Source organism: Pongo pygmaeus, chromosome 11 (genome assembly GCF_028885625.2).
Source record: "Pongo pygmaeus isolate AG05252 chromosome 11, NHGRI_mPonPyg2-v2.0_pri, whole genome shotgun sequence".
Classification (NCBI taxonomy): domain Eukaryota; kingdom Metazoa; phylum Chordata; class Mammalia; order Primates; family Hominidae; genus Pongo; species Pongo pygmaeus.
Genome location: NC_072384.2, coordinates 12,771,583 through 12,793,041, shown reverse-complemented (window position 1 = coordinate 12,793,041; position 21,459 = coordinate 12,771,583).

Here is a 21,459-nt window from a genome sequence, read left to right as displayed (position 1 = left end):
CAAACTTCTCTATCAATTGCTAGGTTCAACTCTGTGAGTTGAATGAACTCATCACAAAGAAGTTTCTGAGAATCCTTCTCTCTAGTTTTTATGTGAAGATATTTCCTTTTCCAACATAGGCCTCAAGGTGCTCCGAATAAACACTTGCAGATTCTACAAACGTAATGTTTCAAAACTGTTCTATCAAAAGAAACGTTCAAGTCTGTGAGTTGAATGCACTCATCGCACAGAAGTTTCTGAGAATGCTTCTGTCTAGTTTTTAGGTGAAGATATTTCCTTTTCCAGCATAGGCCTCAAAACGCTCCAAATATCCTCTTGCAGATTCCACAAAAAGAGTGTTTCAAAACTGTTCTATCAAAAGGAAGGTTCAACTCTGTGAGTTGAATGAATGCATCGTGAAGAACTTTCTGAGAATGCTTCTCTGTAGTTTTTAGGTGAAGATATTCCATATCCCAGCACAGGCCTCGAAGTGCTCCAAATAACCACTTGCAGATTTTACCAAAAGAGTGTTTCAAAACTGCTCTTTCTACAGGTAAGTTCAAGTCTGTGAGTTGAATGCACTCAACACAAAGAAGTTTCTGAGAATGCTTCTGTTCAGTTTTTATGTGAAGATATTTCCTTTTCCAGCATAGGCCTCAAACGGCTCCAAATATCCACTTGCAGATTCTACAAAAAGAGTGTTTCCAAACTTCTCTATCAATTGGTAGGTTCAACTCTGTGAGTTGAATGAACTCATCACAAAGAAGTTTCTGAGAATCCTTCTCTCTAGTTTTTATGTGAAGATATTTCCTTTTCCAACATAGGCCTCAAGGTGCTCCGAATAAACACTTGCAGATTCTACAAACGTAATGTTTCAAAACTGTTCTATCAAAAGAAACGTTCAAGTCTGTGAGTTGAATGCACTCATCGCACAGAAGTTTCTGAGAATGCTTCTGTCTAGTTTTTAGGTGAAGATATTTCCTTTTCCAGCATAGGCCTCAAAACGCTCCAAATATCCTCTTGCAGATTCCACAAAAAGAGTGTTTCAAAACTGTTCTATCAAAAGGAAGGTTCAACTCTGTGAGTTGAATGAATGCATCGTGAAGAAATTTCTGAGAATGCTTCTCTGTAGTTTTTAGGTGAAGATATTCCATATCCCAGCACAGGCCTCGAAGTGCTCCAAATAACCACTTGCAGATTTCACCAAAAGAGTGTTTCAAAACTGCTCTTTCTACAGGTAAGTTCAAGTCCGTGAGTTGAATACACTCAACACAAAGAAGTTTCTGAGAATGCTTCTGTTCAGTTTTTATGTGAAGATATTTCCTTTTCCAGCATAGGCCTCAAAAGGCTCCAAATATCCACTTGCAGATTCTACAAAAAGAGTGTTTCCAAACTTCTCTATCAATTGCTAGGTTCAACTCTGTGAGTTGAATGAACTCATCACAAAGAAGTTTCTGAGAATCCTTCTCTCTAGTTTTTATGTGAAGATATTTCCTTTTCCAACATAGGCCTCAAGGTGCTCCGAATAAACACTTGCAGATTCTACAAACGTAATGTTTCAAAACTGTTCTATCAAAAGAAACGTTCAAGTCTGTGAGTTGAATGCACTCATCGCACAGAAGTTTCTGAGAAGGCTTCTGTCTAGTTTTTAGGTGAAGATATTTCCTTTTCCAGCATAGGCCTCAAAACGCTCCAAATATCCTCTTGCAGATTCCACAAAAAGAGTGTTTCAAAACTGTTCTATCAAAAGGAAGGTTCAACTCTGTGAGTTGAATGAATGCATCGTGAAGAACTTTCTGAGAATGCTTCTCTGTAGTTTTTAGGTGAAGATATTCCGTATCCCAGCACAGGCCTCGAAGTGCTCCAAATAACCACTTGCAGATTTTACCAAAAGAGTGTTTCAAAACTGCTCTTTCTACAGGTAAGTTCAAGTCTGTGAGTTGAATGCACTCAACACAAAGAAGTTTCTGAGAATGCTTCTGTTCAGTTTTTATGTGAAGATATTTCCTTTTCCAGCATAGGCCTCAAACGGCTCCAAATATCCACTTGCAGATTCTACAAAAAGAGTGTTTCCAAACTTCTCTATCAATTGCTAGGTTCAACTCTGTGAGTTGAATGAACTCATCACAAAGAAGTTTCTGAGAATCCTTCTCTCTAGTTTTTATGTGAAGATATTTCCTTTTCCAACATAGGCCTCAAGGTGCTCCGAATAAACACTTGCAGATTCTACAAACGTAATGTTTCAAAACTGTTCTATCAAAAGAAACGTTCAAGTCTGTGAGTTGAATGCACTCATCGCACAGAAGTTTCTGAGAATGCTTCTGTCTAGTTTTTAGGTGAAGATATTTCCTTTTCCAGCATAGGCCTCAAAACGCTCCAAATATCCTCTTGCAGATTCTACAGAAAGAGTGTTTCAAAACTGTTCTATCAAAACGAAGGTTCAACTCTGTGAGTTGAATGAATGCATCGTGAAGAACTTTCTGAGAATGCTTCTCTGTAGTTTTTAGGTGAAGATATTCCATATCCCAGCACAGGCCTCGAAGTGCTCCAAATAACCACTTGCAGATTTTACCAAAAGAGTGTTTCAAAACTGCTCTTTCTATAGGTAAGTTCAAGTCTGTGAGTTGAATGCACTCAACACAAAGAAGTTTCTGAAAATGCTTCTGTTCAGTTTTTATGTGAAGATATTTCCTTTTCCAGCATAGGCCTCAAACGGCTCCAAATATCCACTTGCAGATTCTACAAAAAGAGTGTTTCCAAACTTCTCTATCAATTGGTAGGTTCAACTCTGTGAGTTGAATGAACTCATCACAAAGAAGTTTCTGAGAATCCTTCTCTCTAGTTTTTATGTGAAGATATTTCCTTTTCCAACATAGGCCTCAAGGTGCTCCGAATAAACACTTGCAGATTCTACAAACGTAATGTTTCAAAACTGTTCTATCAAAAGAAACGTTCAAGTCTGTGAGTTGAATGCACTCATCGCACAGAAGTTTCTGAGAATGCTTCTGTCTAGTTTTTAGGTGAAGATATTTCCTTTTCCAGCATAGGCCTCAAAACGCTCCAAATATCCTCTTGCAGATTCCACAAAAAGAGTGTTTCAAAACTGTTCTATCAAAAGGAAGGTTCAACTCTGTGAGTTGAATGAATGCATCGTGAAGAAATTTCTGAGAATGCTTCTCTGTAGTTTTTAGGTGAAGATATTCCATATCCCAGCACAGGCCTCGAAGTGCTCCAAATAACCACTTGCAGATTTCACCAAAAGAGTGTTTCAAAACTGCTCTTTCTACAGGTAAGTTCAAGTCCGTGAGTTGAATGCACTCAACACAAAGAAGTTTCTGAGAATGCTTCTGTTCAGTTTTTATGTGAAGATATTTCCTTTTCCAGCATAGGCCTCAAAAGGCTCCAAATATCCACTTGCAGATTCTACAAAAAGAGTGTTTCCAAACTTCTCTATCAATTGGTAGGTTCAACTCTGTGAGTTGAATGAACTCATCACAAAGAAGTTTCTGAGAATCCTTCTCTCTAGTTTTTATGTGAAGATATTTCCTTTTCCAACATAGGCCTCAAGGTGCTCCGAATAAACACTTGCAGATTCTACAAACGTAATGTTTCAAAACTGTTCTATCAAAAGAAACGTTCAAGTCTGTGAGTTGAATGCACTCATCGCACAGAAGTTTCTGAGAACGCTTCTGTCTAGTTTTTAGGTGAAGATATTTCCTTTTCCAGCATAGGCCTCAAAACGCTCCAAATATCCTCTTGCAGATTCCACAGAAAGAGTGTTTCAAAACTGTTCTATCAAAAGGAAGGTTCAACTCTGTGAGTTGAATGAATGCATAGTGAAGAACTTTCTGAGAATGCTTCTCTGTAGTTTTTAGGTGAAGATATTCCATATCCCAGCACAGGCCTCGAAGTGCTCCAAATAACCACTTGCAGATTTTATCAAAAGAGTGTTTCAAAACTGCTCTTTCTACAGGTAAGTTCAAGTCCGTGAGTTGAATGCACTCAACACAAAGAAGTTTCTGAGAATGCTTCTGTTCAGTTTTTATGTGAAGATATTTCCTTTTCCAGCATAGGCCTCAAAAGGCTCCAAATATCCATTTGCAGATTCTACAAAAAGAGTGTTTCCAAACTTCTCTATCAATTGCTAGGTTCAACTCTGTGAGTTGAATGAACTGATCACAAAGAAGTTTCTGAGAATCCTTCTCTCTAGTTTTTATGTGAAGATATTTCCTTTTCCAACATAGGCCTCAAGGTGCTCCGAATAAACACTTGCAGATTCTACAAACGTAATGTTTCAAAACTGTTCTATCAAAAGAAACGTTCAAGTCTGTGAGTTGAATGCACTCATCGCACAGAAGTTTCTGAGAATGCTTCTGTCTAGTTTTTAGGTGAAGATATTTCCTTTTCCAGCATAGGCCTCAAAACGCTCCAAATATCCTCTTGCAGATTCCACAAAAAGAGTGTTTCAAAACTGTTCTATCAAAAGGAAGGTTCAACTCTGTGAGTTGAATGAATGCATCGTGAAGAAATTTCTGAGAATGCTTCTCTGTAGTTTTTAGGTGAAGATATTCCATATCCCAGCACAGGCCTCGAAGTGCTCCAAATAACCACTTGCAGATTTTATCAAAAGAGTGTTTCAAAACTGCTCTTTCTACAGGTAAGTTCAAGTCTGTGAGTTGAATGCACTCAACACAAAGAAGTTTCTGAGAATGCTTCTGTTCAGTTTTTATGTGAAGATATTTCCTTTTCCAGCATAGGCCTCAAACGGCTCCAAATATCCACTTGCAGATTCTACAAAAAGAGTGTTTCCAAACTTCTCTATCAATTGGTAGGTTCAACTCTGTGAGTTGAATGAACTCATCACAAAGAAGTTTCTGAGAATCCTTCTCTCTAGTTTTTATGTGAAGATATTTCCTTTTCCAACATAGGCCTCAAGGTGCTCCGAATAAACACTTGCAGATTCTACAAACGTAATGTTTCAAAACTGTTCTATCAAAAGAAACGTTCAAGTCTGTGAGTTGAATGCACTCATCGCACAGAAGTTTCTGAGAACGCTTCTGTCTAGTTTTTAGGTGAAGATATTTCCTTTTCCAGCATAGGCCTCAAAACGCTCCAAATATCCTCTTGCAGATTCCACAAAAAGAGTGTTTCAAAACTGTTCTATCAAAAGGAAGGTTCAACTCTGTGAGTTGAATGAATGCATCGTGAAGAACTTTCTGAGAATGCTTCTCTGTAGTTTTTAGGTGAAGATATTCCATATCCCAGCACAGGCCTCGAAGTGCTCCAAATAACCACTTGCAGATTTTACCAAAAGAGTGTTTCAAAACTGCTCTTTCTACAGGTAAGTTCAAGTCCGTGAGTTGAATGCACTCAACACAAAGAAGTTTCTGAGAATGCTTCTGTTCAGTTTTTATGTGAAGATATTTCCTTTTCCAGCATAGGCCTCAAACGGCTCCAAATATCCACTTGCAGATTCTACAAAAAGAGTGTTTCCAAACTTCTCTATCAATTGGTAGGTTCAACTCTGTGAGTTGAATGAACTCATCACAAAGAAGTTTCTGAGAATCCTTCTCTCTAGTTTTTATGTGAAGATATTTCCTTTTCCAACATAGGCCTCAAGGTGCTCCGAATAAACACTTGCAGATTCTACAAACGTAATGTTTCAAAACTGTTCTATCAAAAGAAACGTTCAAGTCTGTGAGTTGAATGCACTCATCGCACAGAAGTTTCTGAGAATGCTTGTCTAGTTTTTAGGTGAAGATATTTCCTTTTCCAGCATAGGCCTCAAAACGCTCCAAATATCCTCTTGCAGATTCTACAGAAAGAGTGTTTCAAAACTGTTCTATCAAAAGGAAGGTTCAACTCTGTGAGTTGAATGAATGCATCGTGAAGAACTTTCTGAGAATGCTTCTCTGTAGTTTTTAGGTGAAGATATTCCATATCCCAGCACAGGCCTCGAAGTGCTCCAAATAACCACTTGCAGATTTTACCAAAAGAGTGTTTCAAAACTGCTCTTTCTACGGGTAAGTTCAAGTCCGTGAGTTGAATGCACTCAACACAAAGAAGTTTCTGAGAATGCTTCTGTTCAGTTTTTATGTGAAGATATTTCCTTTTCCAGCATAGGCCTCAAACGGCTCCAAATATCCACTTGCAGATTCTACAAAAAGAGTGTTTCCAAACTTCTCTATCAATTGGTAGGTTCAACTCTGTGAGTTGAATGAACTCATCACAAAGAAGTTTCTGAGAATCCTTCTCTCTAGTTTTTATGTGAAGATATTTCCTTTTCCAACATAGGCCTCAAGGTGCTCCGAATAAACACTTGCAGATTCTACAAACGTAATGTTTCAAAACTGTTCTATCAAAAGAAACGTTCAAGTCTGTGAGTTGAATGCACTCATCGCACAGAAGTTTCTGAGAATGCTTCTGTCTAGTTTTTAGGTGAAGATATTTCCTTTTCCAGCATAGGCCTCAAAACGCTCCAAATATCCTCTTGCAGATTCCACAAAAAGAGTGTTTCAAAACTGTTCTATCAAAAGGAAGGTTCAACTCTGTGAGTTGAATGAATGCATCGTGAAGAACTTTCTGAGAATGCTTCTCTGTAGTTTTTAGGTGAAGATATTCCATATCCCAGCACAGGCCTCGAAGTGCTCCAAATAACCACTTGCAGATTTTACCAAAAGAGTGTTTCAAAACTGCTCTTTCTACAGGTAAGTTCAAGTCCGTGAGTTGAATGCACTCAACACAAAGAAGTTTCTGAGAATGCTTCTGTTCAGTTTTTATGTGAAGATATTTCCTTTTCCAGCATAGGCCTCAAACGGCTCCAAATATCCACTTGCAGATTCTACAAAAAGAGTGTTTCCAAACTTCTCTATCAATTGGTAGGTTCAACTCTGTGAGTTGAATGAACTCATCACAAAGAAGTTTCTGAGAATCCTTCTCTCTAGTTTTTATGTGAAGATATTTCCTTTTCCAACATAGGCCTCAAGGTGCTCCGAATAAACACTTGCAGATTCTACAAACGTAATGTTTCAAAACTGTTCTATCAAAAGAAACGTTCAAGTCTGTGAGTTCAATGCACTCATCGCACAGAAGTTTCTGAGAATGCTTCTGTCTAGTTTTTAGGTGAAGATATTTCCTTTTCCAGCATAGGCCTCAAAACGCTCCAAATATCCTCTTGCAGATTCCACAAAAAGAGTGTTTCAAAACTGTTCTATCAAAAGGAAGGTTCAACTCTGTGAGTTGAATGAATGCATCGTGAAGAACTTTCTGAGAATGCTTCTCTGTAGTTTTTAGGTGAAGATATTCCATATCCCAGCACAGGCCTCGAAGTGCTCCAAATAACCACTTGCAGATTTTACCAAAAGAGTGTTTCAAAACTGCTCTTTCTACAGGTAAGTTCAAGTCCGTGAGTTGAATGCACTCAACACAAAGAAGTTTCTGAGAATGCTTCTGTTCAGTTTTTATGTGAAGATATTTCCTTTTCCAGCATAGGCCTCAAACGGCTCCAAATATCCACTTGCAGATTCTACAAAAAGAGTGTTTCCAAACTTCTCTATCAATTGCTAGGTTCAACTCTGTGAGTTGAATGAACTCATCACAAAGAAGTTTCTGAGAATCCTTCTCTCTAGTTTTTATGTGAAGATATTTCCTTTTCCAACATAGGCCTCAAGGTGCTCCACATAAACACTTGCAGATTCTACAAACGTAATGTTTCAAAACTGTTCTATCAAAAGAAACGTTCAAGTCTGTGAGTTGAATGCACTCATCGCACAGAAGTTTCTGAGAATGCTTCTGTCTAGTTTTTAGGTAAAGATATTTCCTTTTCCAGCATAGGCCTCAAAACGCTCCAAATATCCTCTTGCAGATTCCACAAAAAGAGTGTTTCAAAACTGTTCTATCAAAAGGAAGGTTCAACTCTGTGAGTTGAATGAATGCATCGTGAAGAACTTTCTGAGAATGCTTCTCTGTAGTTTTTAGGTGAAGATATTCCATATCCCAGCACAGGCCTCGAAGTGCTCCAAATAACCACTTGCAGATTTTACCAAAAGAGTGTTTCAAAACTGCTCTTTCTACAGGTAAGTTCAAGTCCGTGAGTTGAATGCACTCAACACAAAGAAGTTTCTGAGAATGCTTCTGTTCAGTTTTTATGTGAAGATATTTCCTTTTCCAGCATAGGCCTCAAACGGCTCCAAATATCCACTTGCAGATTCTACAAAAAGAGTGTTTCCAAACTTCTCTATCAATTGGTAGGTTCAACTCTGTGAGTTGAATGAACTCATCACAAAGAAGTTTCTGAGAATCCTTCTCTCTAGTTTTTATGTGAAGATACTTCCTTTTCCAACATAGGCCTCAAGGTGCTCCGAATAAACACTTGCAGATTCTACAAACGTAATGTTTCAAAACTGTTCTATCAAAAGAAACGTTCAAGTCTGTGAGTTGAATGCACTCATCGCACAGAAGTTTCTGAGAATGCTTCTGTCTAGTTTTTAGGTGAAGATATTTCCTTTTCCAGCATAGGCCTCAAGACGCTCCAAATATCCTCTTGCAGATTCCACAAAAAGAGTGTTTCAAAACTGTTCTATCAAAAGGAAGGTTCAACTCTGTGAGTTGAATGAATGCATCATGAAGAACTTTCTGAGAATGCTTCTCTGTAGTTTTTAGGTGAAGATATTCCATATCCCAGCACAGGCCTCGAAGTGCTCCAAATAACCACTTGCAGATTTTACCAAAAGAGTGTTTCAAAACTGCTCTTTCTACAGGTAAGTTCAAGTCTGTGAGTTGAATGCACTCAACACAAAGAAGTTTCTGAGAATGCTTCTGTTCAGTTTTTATGTGAAGATATTTCCTTTTCCAGCATAGGCCTCAAACGGCTCCAAATATCCACTTGCAGATTCTACAAAAAGAGTGTTTCCAAACTTCTCTATCAATTGGTAGGTTCAACTCTGTGAGTTGAATGAACTCATCACAAAGAAGTTTCTGAGAATCCTTCTCTCTAGTTTTTATGTGAAGATATTTCCTTTTCCAACATAGGCCTCAAGGTGCTCCGAATAAACACTTGCAGATTCTACAAACGTAATGTTTCAAAACTGTTCTATCAAAAGAAACGTTCAAGTCTGTGAGTTGAATGCACTCATCGCACAGAAGTTTCTGAGAATGCTTCTGTCTAGTTTTTAGGTGAAGATATTTCCTTTTCCAGCATAGGCCTCAAAACGCTCCAAATATCCTCTTGCAGATTCCACAAAAAGAGTGTTTCATAACTGTTCTATCAAAAGGAAGGTTCAACTCTGTGAGTTGAATGAATGCATCGTGAAGAACTTTCTGAGAATGCTTCTCTGTAGTTTTTAGGTGAAGATATTCCGTATCCCAGCACAGGCCTCGAAGTGCTCCAAATAACCACTTGCAGATTTTACCAAAAGAGTGTTTCAAAACTGCTCTTTCTACAGGTAAGTTCAAGTCCGTGAGTTGAATGCACTCAACACAAAGAAGTTTCTGAGAATGCTTCTGTTCAGTTTTTATGTGAAGATATTTCCTTTTCCAGCATAGGCCTCAAACGGCTCCAAATATCCACTTGCAGATTCTACAAAAAGAGTGTTTCCAAACTTCTCTATCAATTGCTAGGTTCAACTCTGTGAGTTGAATGAACTCATCACAAAGAAGTTTCTGAGAATCCTTCTCTCTAGTTTTTATGTGAAGATATTTCCTTTTCCAACATAGGCCTCAAGGTGCTCCGAATAAACACTTGCAGATTCTACAAACGTAATGTTTCAAAACTGTTCTATCAAAAGAAACGTTCAAGTCTGTGAGTTGAATGCACTCATCGCACAGAAGTTTCTGAGAATGCTTCTGTCTAGTTTTTAGGTGAAGATATTTCCTTTTCCAGCATAGGCCTCAAAACGCTCCAAATATCCTCTTGCAGATTCCACAAAAAGAGTGTTTCAAAACTGTTCTATCAAAAGGAAGGTTCAACTCTGTGAGTTGAATGAATGCATCGTGAAGAACTTTCTGAGAATGCTTCTCTGTAGTTTTTAGGTGAAGATATTCCATATCCCAGCACAGGCCTCGAAGTGCTCCAAATAACCACTTGCAGATTTTACCAAAAGAGTGTTTCAAAACTGCTCTTTCTACAGGTAAGTTCAAGTCTGTGAGTTGAATGCACTCAACACAAAGAAGTTTCTGAGAATGCTTCTGTTCAGTTTTTATGTGAAGATATTTCCTTTTCCAGCATAGGCCTCAAACGGCTCCAAATATCCACTTGCAGATTCTACAAAAAGAGTGTTTCCAAACTTCTCTATCAATTGGTAGGTTCAACTCTGTGAGTTGAATGAACTCATCACAAAGAAGTTTCTGAGAATCCTTCTCTCTAGTTTTTATGTGAAGATATTTCCTTTTCCAACATAGGCCTCAAGGTGCTCCGAATAAACACTTGCAGATTCTACAAACGTAATGTTTCAAAACTGTTCTATCAAAAGAAACGTTCAAGTCTGTGAGTTGAATGCACTCATCGCACAGAAGTTTCTGAGAATGCTTCTGTCTAGTTTTTAGGTGAAGATATTTCCTTTTCCAGCATAGGCCTCAAAACGCTCCAAATATCCTCTTGCAGATTCCACAAAAAGAGTGTTTCAAAACTGTTCTATCAAAAGGAAGGTTCAACTCTGTGAGTTGAATGAATGCATCGTGAAGAAATTTCTGAGAATGCTTCTCTGTAGTTTTTAGGTGAAGATATTCCATATCCCAGCACAGGCCTCGAAGTGCTCCAAATAACCACTTGCAGATTTCACCAAAAGAGTGTTTCAAAACTGCTCTTTCTACAGGTAAGTTCAAGTCCGTGAGTTGAATACACTCAACACAAAGAAGTTTCTGAGAATGCTTCTGTTCAGTTTTTATGTGAAGATATTTCCTTTTCCAGCATAGGCCTCAAAAGGCTCCAAATATCCACTTGCAGATTCTACAAAAAGAGTGTTTCCAAACTTCTCTATCAATTGCTAGGTTCAACTCTGTGAGTTGAATGAACTCATCACAAAGAAGTTTCTGAGAATCCTTCTCTCTAGTTTTTATGTGAAGATATTTCCTTTTCCAACATAGGCCTCAAGGTGCTCCGAATAAACACTTGCAGATTCTACAAACGTAATGTTTCAAAACTGTTCTATCAAAAGAAACGTTCAAGTCTGTGAGTTGAATGCACTCATCGCACAGAAGTTTCTGAGAAGGCTTCTGTCTAGTTTTTAGGTGAAGATATTTCCTTTTCCAGCATAGGCCTCAAAACGCTCCAAATATCCTCTTGCAGATTCCACAAAAAGAGTGTTTCAAAACTGTTCTATCAAAAGGAAGGTTCAACTCTGTGAGTTGAATGAATGCATCGTGAAGAACTTTCTGAGAATGCTTCTCTGTAGTTTTTAGGTGAAGATATTCCGTATCCCAGCACAGGCCTCGAAGTGCTCCAAATAACCACTTGCAGATTTTACCAAAAGAGTGTTTCAAAACTGCTCTTTCTACAGGTAAGTTCAAGTCTGTGAGTTGAATGCACTCAACACAAAGAAGTTTCTGAGAATGCTTCTGTTCAGTTTTTATGTGAAGATATTTCCTTTTCCAGCATAGGCCTCAAACGGCTCCAAATATCCACTTGCAGATTCTACAAAAAGAGTGTTTCCAAACTTCTCTATCAATTGCTAGGTTCAACTCTGTGAGTTGAATGAACTCATCACAAAGAAGTTTCTGAGAATCCTTCTCTCTAGTTTTTATGTGAAGATATTTCCTTTTCCAACATAGGCCTCAAGGTGCTCCGAATAAACACTTGCAGATTCTACAAACGTAATGTTTCAAAACTGTTCTATCAAAAGAAACGTTCAAGTCTGTGAGTTGAATGCACTCATCGCACAGAAGTTTCTGAGAATGCTTCTGTCTAGTTTTTAGGTGAAGATATTTCCTTTTCCAGCATAGGCCTCAAAACGCTCCAAATATCCTCTTGCAGATTCTACAGAAAGAGTGTTTCAAAACTGTTCTATCAAAACGAAGGTTCAACTCTGTGAGTTGAATGAATGCATCGTGAAGAACTTTCTGAGAATGCTTCTCTGTAGTTTTTAGGTGAAGATATTCCATATCCCAGCACAGGCCTCGAAGTGCTCCAAATAACCACTTGCAGATTTTACCAAAAGAGTGTTTCAAAACTGCTCTTTCTATAGGTAAGTTCAAGTCTGTGAGTTGAATGCACTCAACACAAAGAAGTTTCTGAAAATGCTTCTGTTCAGTTTTTATGTGAAGATATTTCCTTTTCCAGCATAGGCCTCAAACGGCTCCAAATATCCACTTGCAGATTCTACAAAAAGAGTGTTTCCAAACTTCTCTATCAATTGGTAGGTTCAACTCTGTGAGTTGAATGAACTCATCACAAAGAAGTTTCTGAGAATCCTTCTCTCTAGTTTTTATGTGAAGATATTTCCTTTTCCAACATAGGCCTCAAGGTGCTCCGAATAAACACTTGCAGATTCTACAAACGTAATGTTTCAAAACTGTTCTATCAAAAGAAACGTTCAAGTCTGTGAGTTGAATGCACTCATCGCACAGAAGTTTCTGAGAATGCTTCTGTCTAGTTTTTAGGTGAAGATATTTCCTTTTCCAGCATAGGCCTCAAAACGCTCCAAATATCCTCTTGCAGATTCCACAAAAAGAGTGTTTCAAAACTGTTCTATCAAAAGGAAGGTTCAACTCTGTGAGTTGAATGAATGCATCGTGAAGAAATTTCTGAGAATGCTTCTCTGTAGTTTTTAGGTGAAGATATTCCATATCCCAGCACAGGCCTCGAAGTGCTCCAAATAACCACTTGCAGATTTCACCAAAAGAGTGTTTCAAAACTGCTCTTTCTACAGGTAAGTTCAAGTCCGTGAGTTGAATGCACTCAACACAAAGAAGTTTCTGAGAATGCTTCTGTTCAGTTTTTATGTGAAGATATTTCCTTTTCCAGCATAGGCCTCAAAAGGCTCCAAATATCCACTTGCAGATTCTACAAAAAGAGTGTTTCCAAACTTCTCTATCAATTGGTAGGTTCAACTCTGTGAGTTGAATGAACTCATCACAAAGAAGTTTCTGAGAATCCTTCTCTCTAGTTTTTATGTGAAGATATTTCCTTTTCCAACATAGGCCTCAAGGTGCTCCGAATAAACACTTGCAGATTCTACAAACGTAATGTTTCAAAACTGTTCTATCAAAAGAAACGTTCAAGTCTGTGAGTTGAATGCACTCATCGCACAGAAGTTTCTGAGAACGCTTCTGTCTAGTTTTTAGGTGAAGATATTTCCTTTTCCAGCATAGGCCTCAAAACGCTCCAAATATCCTCTTGCAGATTCCACAGAAAGAGTGTTTCAAAACTGTTCTATCAAAAGGAAGGTTCAACTCTGTGAGTTGAATGAATGCATAGTGAAGAACTTTCTGAGAATGCTTCTCTGTAGTTTTTAGGTGAAGATATTCCATATCCCAGCACAGGCCTCGAAGTGCTCCAAATAACCACTTGCAGATTTTATCAAAAGAGTGTTTCAAAACTGCTCTTTCTACAGGTAAGTTCAAGTCCGTGAGTTGAATGCACTCAACACAAAGAAGTTTCTGAGAATGCTTCTGTTCAGTTTTTATGTGAAGATATTTCCTTTTCCAGCATAGGCCTCAAAAGGCTCCAAATATCCATTTGCAGATTCTACAAAAAGAGTGTTTCCAAACTTCTCTATCAATTGCTAGGTTCAACTCTGTGAGTTGAATGAACTGATCACAAAGAAGTTTCTGAGAATCCTTCTCTCTAGTTTTTATGTGAAGATATTTCCTTTTCCAACATAGGCCTCAAGGTGCTCCGAATAAACACTTGCAGATTCTACAAACGTAATGTTTCAAAACTGTTCTATCAAAAGAAACGTTCAAGTCTGTGAGTTGAATGCACTCATCGCACAGAAGTTTCTGAGAATGCTTCTGTCTAGTTTTTAGGTGAAGATATTTCCTTTTCCAGCATAGGCCTCAAAACGCTCCAAATATCCTCTTGCAGATTCCACAAAAAGAGTGTTTCAAAACTGTTCTATCAAAAGGAAGGTTCAACTCTGTGAGTTGAATGAATGCATCGTGAAGAAATTTCTGAGAATGCTTCTCTGTAGTTTTTAGGTGAAGATATTCCATATCCCAGCACAGGCCTCGAAGTGCTCCAAATAACCACTTGCAGATTTTATCAAAAGAGTGTTTCAAAACTGCTCTTTCTACAGGTAAGTTCAAGTCTGTGAGTTGAATGCACTCAACACAAAGAAGTTTCTGAGAATGCTTCTGTTCAGTTTTTATGTGAAGATATTTCCTTTTCCAGCATAGGCCTCAAACGGCTCCAAATATCCACTTGCAGATTCTACAAAAAGAGTGTTTCCAAACTTCTCTATCAATTGGTAGGTTCAACTCTGTGAGTTGAATGAACTCATCACAAAGAAGTTTCTGAGAATCCTTCTCTCTAGTTTTTATGTGAAGATATTTCCTTTTCCAACATAGGCCTCAAGGTGCTCCGAATAAACACTTGCAGATTCTACAAACGTAATGTTTCAAAACTGTTCTATCAAAAGAAACGTTCAAGTCTGTGAGTTGAATGCACTCATCGCACAGAAGTTTCTGAGAACGCTTCTGTCTAGTTTTTAGGTGAAGATATTTCCTTTTCCAGCATAGGCCTCAAAACGCTCCAAATATCCTCTTGCAGATTCCACAAAAAGAGTGTTTCAAAACTGTTCTATCAAAAGGAAGGTTCAACTCTGTGAGTTGAATGAATGCATCGTGAAGAACTTTCTGAGAATGCTTCTCTGTAGTTTTTAGGTGAAGATATTCCATATCCCAGCACAGGCCTCGAAGTGCTCCAAATAACCACTTGCAGATTTTACCAAAAGAGTGTTTCAAAACTGCTCTTTCTACAGGTAAGTTCAAGTCCGTGAGTTGAATGCACTCAACACAAAGAAGTTTCTGAGAATGCTTCTGTTCAGTTTTTATGTGAAGATATTTCCTTTTCCAGCATAGGCCTCAAACGGCTCCAAATATCCACTTGCAGATTCTACAAAAAGAGTGTTTCCAAACTTCTCTATCAATTGGTAGGTTCAACTCTGTGAGTTGAATGAACTCATCACAAAGAAGTTTCTGAGAATCCTTCTCTCTAGTTTTTATGTGAAGATATTTCCTTTTCCAACATAGGCCTCAAGGTGCTCCGAATAAACACTTGCAGATTCTACAAACGTAATGTTTCAAAACTGTTCTATCAAAAGAAACGTTCAAGTCTGTGAGTTGAATGCACTCATCGCACAGAAGTTTCTGAGAATGCTTGTCTAGTTTTTAGGTGAAGATATTTCCTTTTCCAGCATAGGCCTCAAAACGCTCCAAATATCCTCTTGCAGATTCTACAGAAAGAGTGTTTCAAAACTGTTCTATCAAAAGGAAGGTTCAACTCTGTGAGTTGAATGAATGCATCGTGAAGAACTTTCTGAGAATGCTTCTCTGTAGTTTTTAGGTGAAGATATTCCATATCCCAGCACAGGCCTCGAAGTGCTCCAAATAACCACTTGCAGATTTTACCAAAAGAGTGTTTCAAAACTGCTCTTTCTACGGGTAAGTTCAAGTCCGTGAGTTGAATGCACTCAACACAAAGAAGTTTCTGAGAATGCTTCTGTTCAGTTTTTATGTGAAGATATTTCCTTTTCCAGCATAGGCCTCAAAAGGCTCCAAATATCCACTTGCAGATTCTACAAAAAGAGTGTTTCCAAACTTCTCTATCAATTGGTAGGTTCAACTCTGTGAGTTGAATGAACTCATCACAAAGAAGTTTCTGAGAATCCTTCTCTCTAGTTTTTATGTGAAGATATTTCCTTTTCCAACATAGGCCTCAAGGTGCTCCGAATAAACACTTGCAGATTCTACAAACGTAATGTTTCAAAACTGTTCTATCAAAAGAAACGTTCAAGTCTGTGAGTTGAATGCACTCATCGCACAGAAGTTTCTGAGAATGCTTCTGTCTAGTTTTTAGGTGAAGATATTTCCTTTTCCAGCATAGGCCTCAAAACGCTCCAAATATCCTCTTGCAGATTCCACAAAAAGAGTGTTTCAAAACTGTTCTATCAAAAGGAAGGTTCAACTCTGTGAGTTGAATGAATGCATCGTGAAGAACTTTCTGAGAATGCTTCTCTGTAGTTTTTAGGTGAAGATATTCCATATCCCAGCACAGGCCTCGAAGTGCTCCAAATAACCACTTGCAGATTTTACCAAAACAGTGTTTCAAAACTGCTCTTTCTACAGGTAAGTTCAAGTCTGTGAGTTGAATGCACTCAACACAAAGAAGTTTCTGAGAATGCTTCTGTTCAGTTTTTATGTGAAGATATTTCCTTTTCCAGCATAGGCCTCAAACGGCTCCAAATATCCACTTGCAGATTCTACAAAAAGAGTGTTTCCAAACTTCTCTATCAATTGGTAGGTTCAACTCTGTGAGTTGAATGAACTCATCACAAAGAAGTTTCTGAGAATCCTTCTCTCTAGTTTTTATGTGAAGATATTTCCTTTTCCAACATAGGCCTCAAGGTGCTCCGAATAAACACTTGCAGATTCTACAAACGTAATGTTTCAAAACTGTTCTATCAAAAGAAACGTTCAAGTCTGTGAGTTGAATGCACTCATCGCACAGAAGTTTCTGAGAATGCTTCTGTCTAGTTTTTAGGTGAAGATATATCCTTTTCCAGCATAGGCCTCAAAACGCTCCAAATATCCTCTTGCAGATTCCACAAAAAGAGTGTTTCAAAACTGTTCTATCAAAAGGAAGGTTCAACTCTGTGAGTTGAATGAATGCATCATGAAGAACTTTCTGAAAATGCTTCTCTGTAGTTTTTAGGTGAAGATATTCCATATCCCAGCACAGGCCTCGAAGTGCTCCAAATAACCACTTGCAGATTTTACCAAAAGAGTGTTTCAAAACTGCTCTTTCTACAGGTAAGTTCAAGTCTGTGAGTTGAATGCACTCAACACAAAGAAGTTTCTGAGAATGCTTCTGTTCAGTTTTTATATGAAGATATTTCCTTTTCCAGCATAGGCCTCAAACGGCTCCAAATATCCACTTGCAGATTCTACAAAAAGAGTGTTTCCAAACTTCTCTATCAATTGGTAGGTTCAACTCTGTGAGTTGAATGAACTCATCACAAAGAAGTTTCTGAGAATCCTTCTCTCTAGTTTTTATGTGAAGATATTTCCTTTTCCAACATAGGCCTCAAGGTGCTCCGAATAAACACTTGCAGATTCTACAAACGTAATGTTTCAAAACTGTTCTATCAAAAGAAACGTTCAAGTCTGTGAGTTGAATGCACTCATCGCACAGAAGTTTCTGAGAATGCTTCTGTCTAGTTTTTAGGTGAAGATATTTCCTTTTCCAGCATAGGCCTCAAAACGCTCCAAATATCCTCTTGCAGATTCCACAAAAAGAGTGTTTCAAAACTGTTCTATCAAAAGGAAGGTTCAACTCTGTGAGTTGAATGAATGCATCGTGAAGAAATTTCTGAGAATGCTTCTCTGTAGTTTTTAGGTGAAGATATTCCATATCCCAGCCCAGGCCTCGAAGTGCTCCAAATAACCACTTGCAGATTTTATCAAAAGAGTGTTTCAAAACTGCTCTTTCTACAGGTAAGTTCAAGTCTGTGAGTTGAATGCACTCAACACAAAGAAGTTTCTGAGAATGCTTCTGTTCAGTTTTTATGTGAAGATATTTCCTTTTCCAGCATAGGCCTCAAACGGCTCCAAATATCCACTTGCAGATTCTACATAAAGAGTGTTTCCAAACTTCTCTATCAATTGGTAGGTTCAACTCTGTGAGTTGAATGAACTCATCACAAAGAAGTTTCTGAGAATCCTTCTCTCTAGTTTTTATGTGAAGATATTTCCTTTTCCAACATAGGCCTCAAGGTGCTCCGAATAAACACTTGCAGATTCTACAAACGTAATGTTTCAAAACTGTTCTATCAAAAGAAACGTTCAAGTCTGTGAGTTGAATGCACTCATCGCACAGAAGTTTCTGAGAACGCTTCAGTCTAGTTTTTAGGTGAAGATATTTCCTTTTCCAGCATAGGCCTCAAAACGCTCCAAATATCCTCTTGCAGATTCCACAAAAAGAGTGTTTCAAAACTGTTCTATCAAAAGGAAGGTTCAACTCTGTGAGTTGAATGAATGCATCGTGAAGAACTTTCTGAGAATGCTTCTCTGTAGTTTTTAGGTGAAGATATTCCATATCCCAGCACAGGCCTCGAAGTGCTCCAAATAACCACTTGCAGATTTTACCAAAAGAGTGTTTCAAAACTGCTCTTTCTACAGGTAAGTTCAAGTCCGTGAGTTGAATGCACTCAACACAAAGAAGTTTCTGAGAATGCTTCTGTTCAGTTTTTATGTGAAGATATTTCCTTTTCCAGCATAGGCCTCAAACGGCTCCAAATATCCACTTGCAGATTCTACAAAAAGAGTGTTTCCAAACTTCTCTATCAATTGGTAGGTTCAACTCTGTGAGTTGAATGAACTCATCACAAAGAAGTTTCTGAGAATCCTTCTCTCTAGTTTTTATGTGAAGATATTTCCTTTTCCAACATAGGCCTCAAGGTGCTCCGAATAAACACTTGCAGATTCTACAAACGTAATGTTTCAAAACTGTTCTATCAAAAGAAACGTTCAAGTCTGTGAGTTGAATGCACTCATCGCACAGAAGTTTCTGAGAATGCTTGTCTAGTTTTTAGGTGAAGATATTTCCTTTTCCAGCATAGGCCTCAAAACGCTCCAAATATCCTCTTGCAGATTCTACAGAAAGAGTGTTTCAAAACTGTTCTATCAAAAGGAAGGTTCAACTCTGTGAGTTGAATGAATGCATCGTGAAGAACTTTCTGAGAATGCTTCTCTGTAGTTTTTAGGTGAAGATATTCCATATCCCAGCACAGGCCTCGAAGTGCTCCAAATAACCACTTGCAGATTTTACCAAAAGAGTGTTTCAAAACTGCTCTTTCTACGGGTAAGTTCAAGTCCGTGAGTTGAATGCACTCAACACAAAGAAGTTTCTGAGAATGCTTCTGTTCAGTTTTTATGTGAAGATATTTCCTTTTCCAGCATAGGCCTCAAAAGGCTCCAAATATCCACTTGCAGATTCTACAAAAAGAGTGTTTCCAAACTTCTCTATCAATTGGTAGGTTCAACTCTGTGAGTTGAATGAACTCATCACAAAGAAGTTTCTGAGAATCCTTCTCTCTAGTTTTTATGTGAAGATATTTCCTTTTCCAACATAGGCCTCAAGGTGCTCCGAATAAACACTTGCAGATTCTACAAACGTAATGTTTCCAAACTGTTCTATCAAAAGAAACGTTCAAGTCTGTGAGTTGAATGCACTCATCGCACAGAAGTTTCTGAGAATGCTTCTGTCTAGTTTTTAGGTGAAGATATTTCCTTTTCCAGCATAGGCCTCAAAACGCTCCAAATATCCTCTTGCAGATTCCACAGAAAGAGTGTTTCAAAACTGTTCTATCAAAAGGAAGGTTCAACTCTGTGAGTTGAATGAATGCATCGTGAAGAACTTTCTGAGAATGCTTCTCTGTAGTTTTTAGGTGAAGATATTCCATATCCCAGCCCAGGCCTCGAAGTGCTCCAAATAACCACTTGCAGATTTTACCAAAAGAGTGTTTCAAAACTGCTCTTTCTACAGGTAAGTTCAAGTCCGTGAGTTGAATGCACTCAACACAAAGAAGTTTCTGAGAATGCTTCTGTTCAGTTTTTATGTGAAGATATTTCCTTTTCCAGCATAGGCCTCAAACGGCTCCAAATATCCACTTGCAGATTCTACAAAAAGAGTGTTTTCAAACTTCTCTATCAATTGGTAGGTTCAACTCTGTGAGTTGAATGAACTCATCACAAAGAAGTTTCTGAGAATCCTTCTCTCTAGTTTTTATGTGAAGATATTTCCTTTTCCAACATAGGCCTCAAGGTGCTCCGAATAAACACTTGCAGATTCTACAAACGTAATGTTTCAAAACTGTTCTATCAAAAGAAACGTTCAAGTCTGTGAGTTGAATGCACTCATCGCACAGAAGTTTCTGAGAATGCTTCTGTCTAGTTTTTAGGTGAAGATATTTCCTTTTCCAGCATAGGCCTCAAAACGCTCCAAATATCCTCTTGCAGATTCCACAAAAAGAGTGTTTCAAAACTGTTCTATCAAAAGGAAGGTTCAACTCTGTGAGTTGAATGAATGCATCGTGAAGAACTTTCTGAGAATGCTTCTCTGTAGTTTTTAGGTGAAGATATTCCATATCCCAGCACAGGCCTCGAAGTGCTCCAAATAACCACTTGCAGATTTTACCAAAAGAGTGTTTCAAAACTGCTCTTTCTACAGGTAAGTTCAAGTCTGTGAGTTGAATGCACTCAACACAAAGAAGTTTCTGAGAATGCTTCTGTTCAGTTTTTATGTGAAGATATTTCCTTTTCCAGCATAGGCCTCAAACGGCTCCAAATATCCACTTGCAGATTCTACAAAAAGAGTGTTTCCAAACTTCTCTATCAATTGGTAGGTTCAACTCTGTGAGTTGAATGAACTCATCACAAAGAAGTTTCTGAGAATCCTTCTCTCTAGTTTTTATGTGAAGATATTTCCTTTTCCAACATAGGCCTCAAGGTGCTCCAAATAAACACTTGCAGATTCTACAAACGTAATGTTTCAAAACTGTTCTATCAAAAGAAACGTTCAAGTCTGTGAGTTGAATGCACTCATCGCACAGAAGTTTCTGAGAATGCTTCTGTCTAGTTTTTAGGTGAAGATATTTAATTTTCCAGCATAGGCCTCAAAACGCTCCAAATATCCTCTTGCAGATTCCACAAAAAGAGTGTTTCAAAACTGTTCTATCAAAAGGAAGGTTCAACTCTGTGAGTTGAATGAATGCATCGTGAAGAACTTTCTGAGAATGCTTCTCTGTAGTTTTTAGGTGAAGATATTCCATATCCCAGCACAGGCCTCGTAGTGCTCCAAATAACCACTTGCAGATTTTACCAAAAGAGTGTTTCAAAACTGCTCTTTCTACAGGTAAGTTCAAGTCCGTGAGTTGAATGCACTCAACACAAAGAAGTTTCTGAGAATGCTTCTGTTCAGTTTTTATGTGAAGATATTTCCTTTTCCAGCATAGGCCTCAAACGGCTCCAAATATCCACTTGCAGATTCTACAAAAAGAGTGTTTCCAAACTTCTCTATCAATTGGTAGGTTCAACTCTGTGAGTTGAATGAACTCATCACAAAGAAGTTTCTGAGAATCCTTCTCTCTAGTTTTTATGTGAAGATATTTCCTTTTCCAACATAGGCCTCAAGGTGCTCCGAATAAACACTTGCAGATTCTACAAACGTAATGTTTCAAAACTGTTCTATCAAAAGAAACGTTCAAGTCTGTGAGTTGAATGCACTCATCGCACAGAAGTTTCTGAGAATGCTTCTGTCTAGTTTTT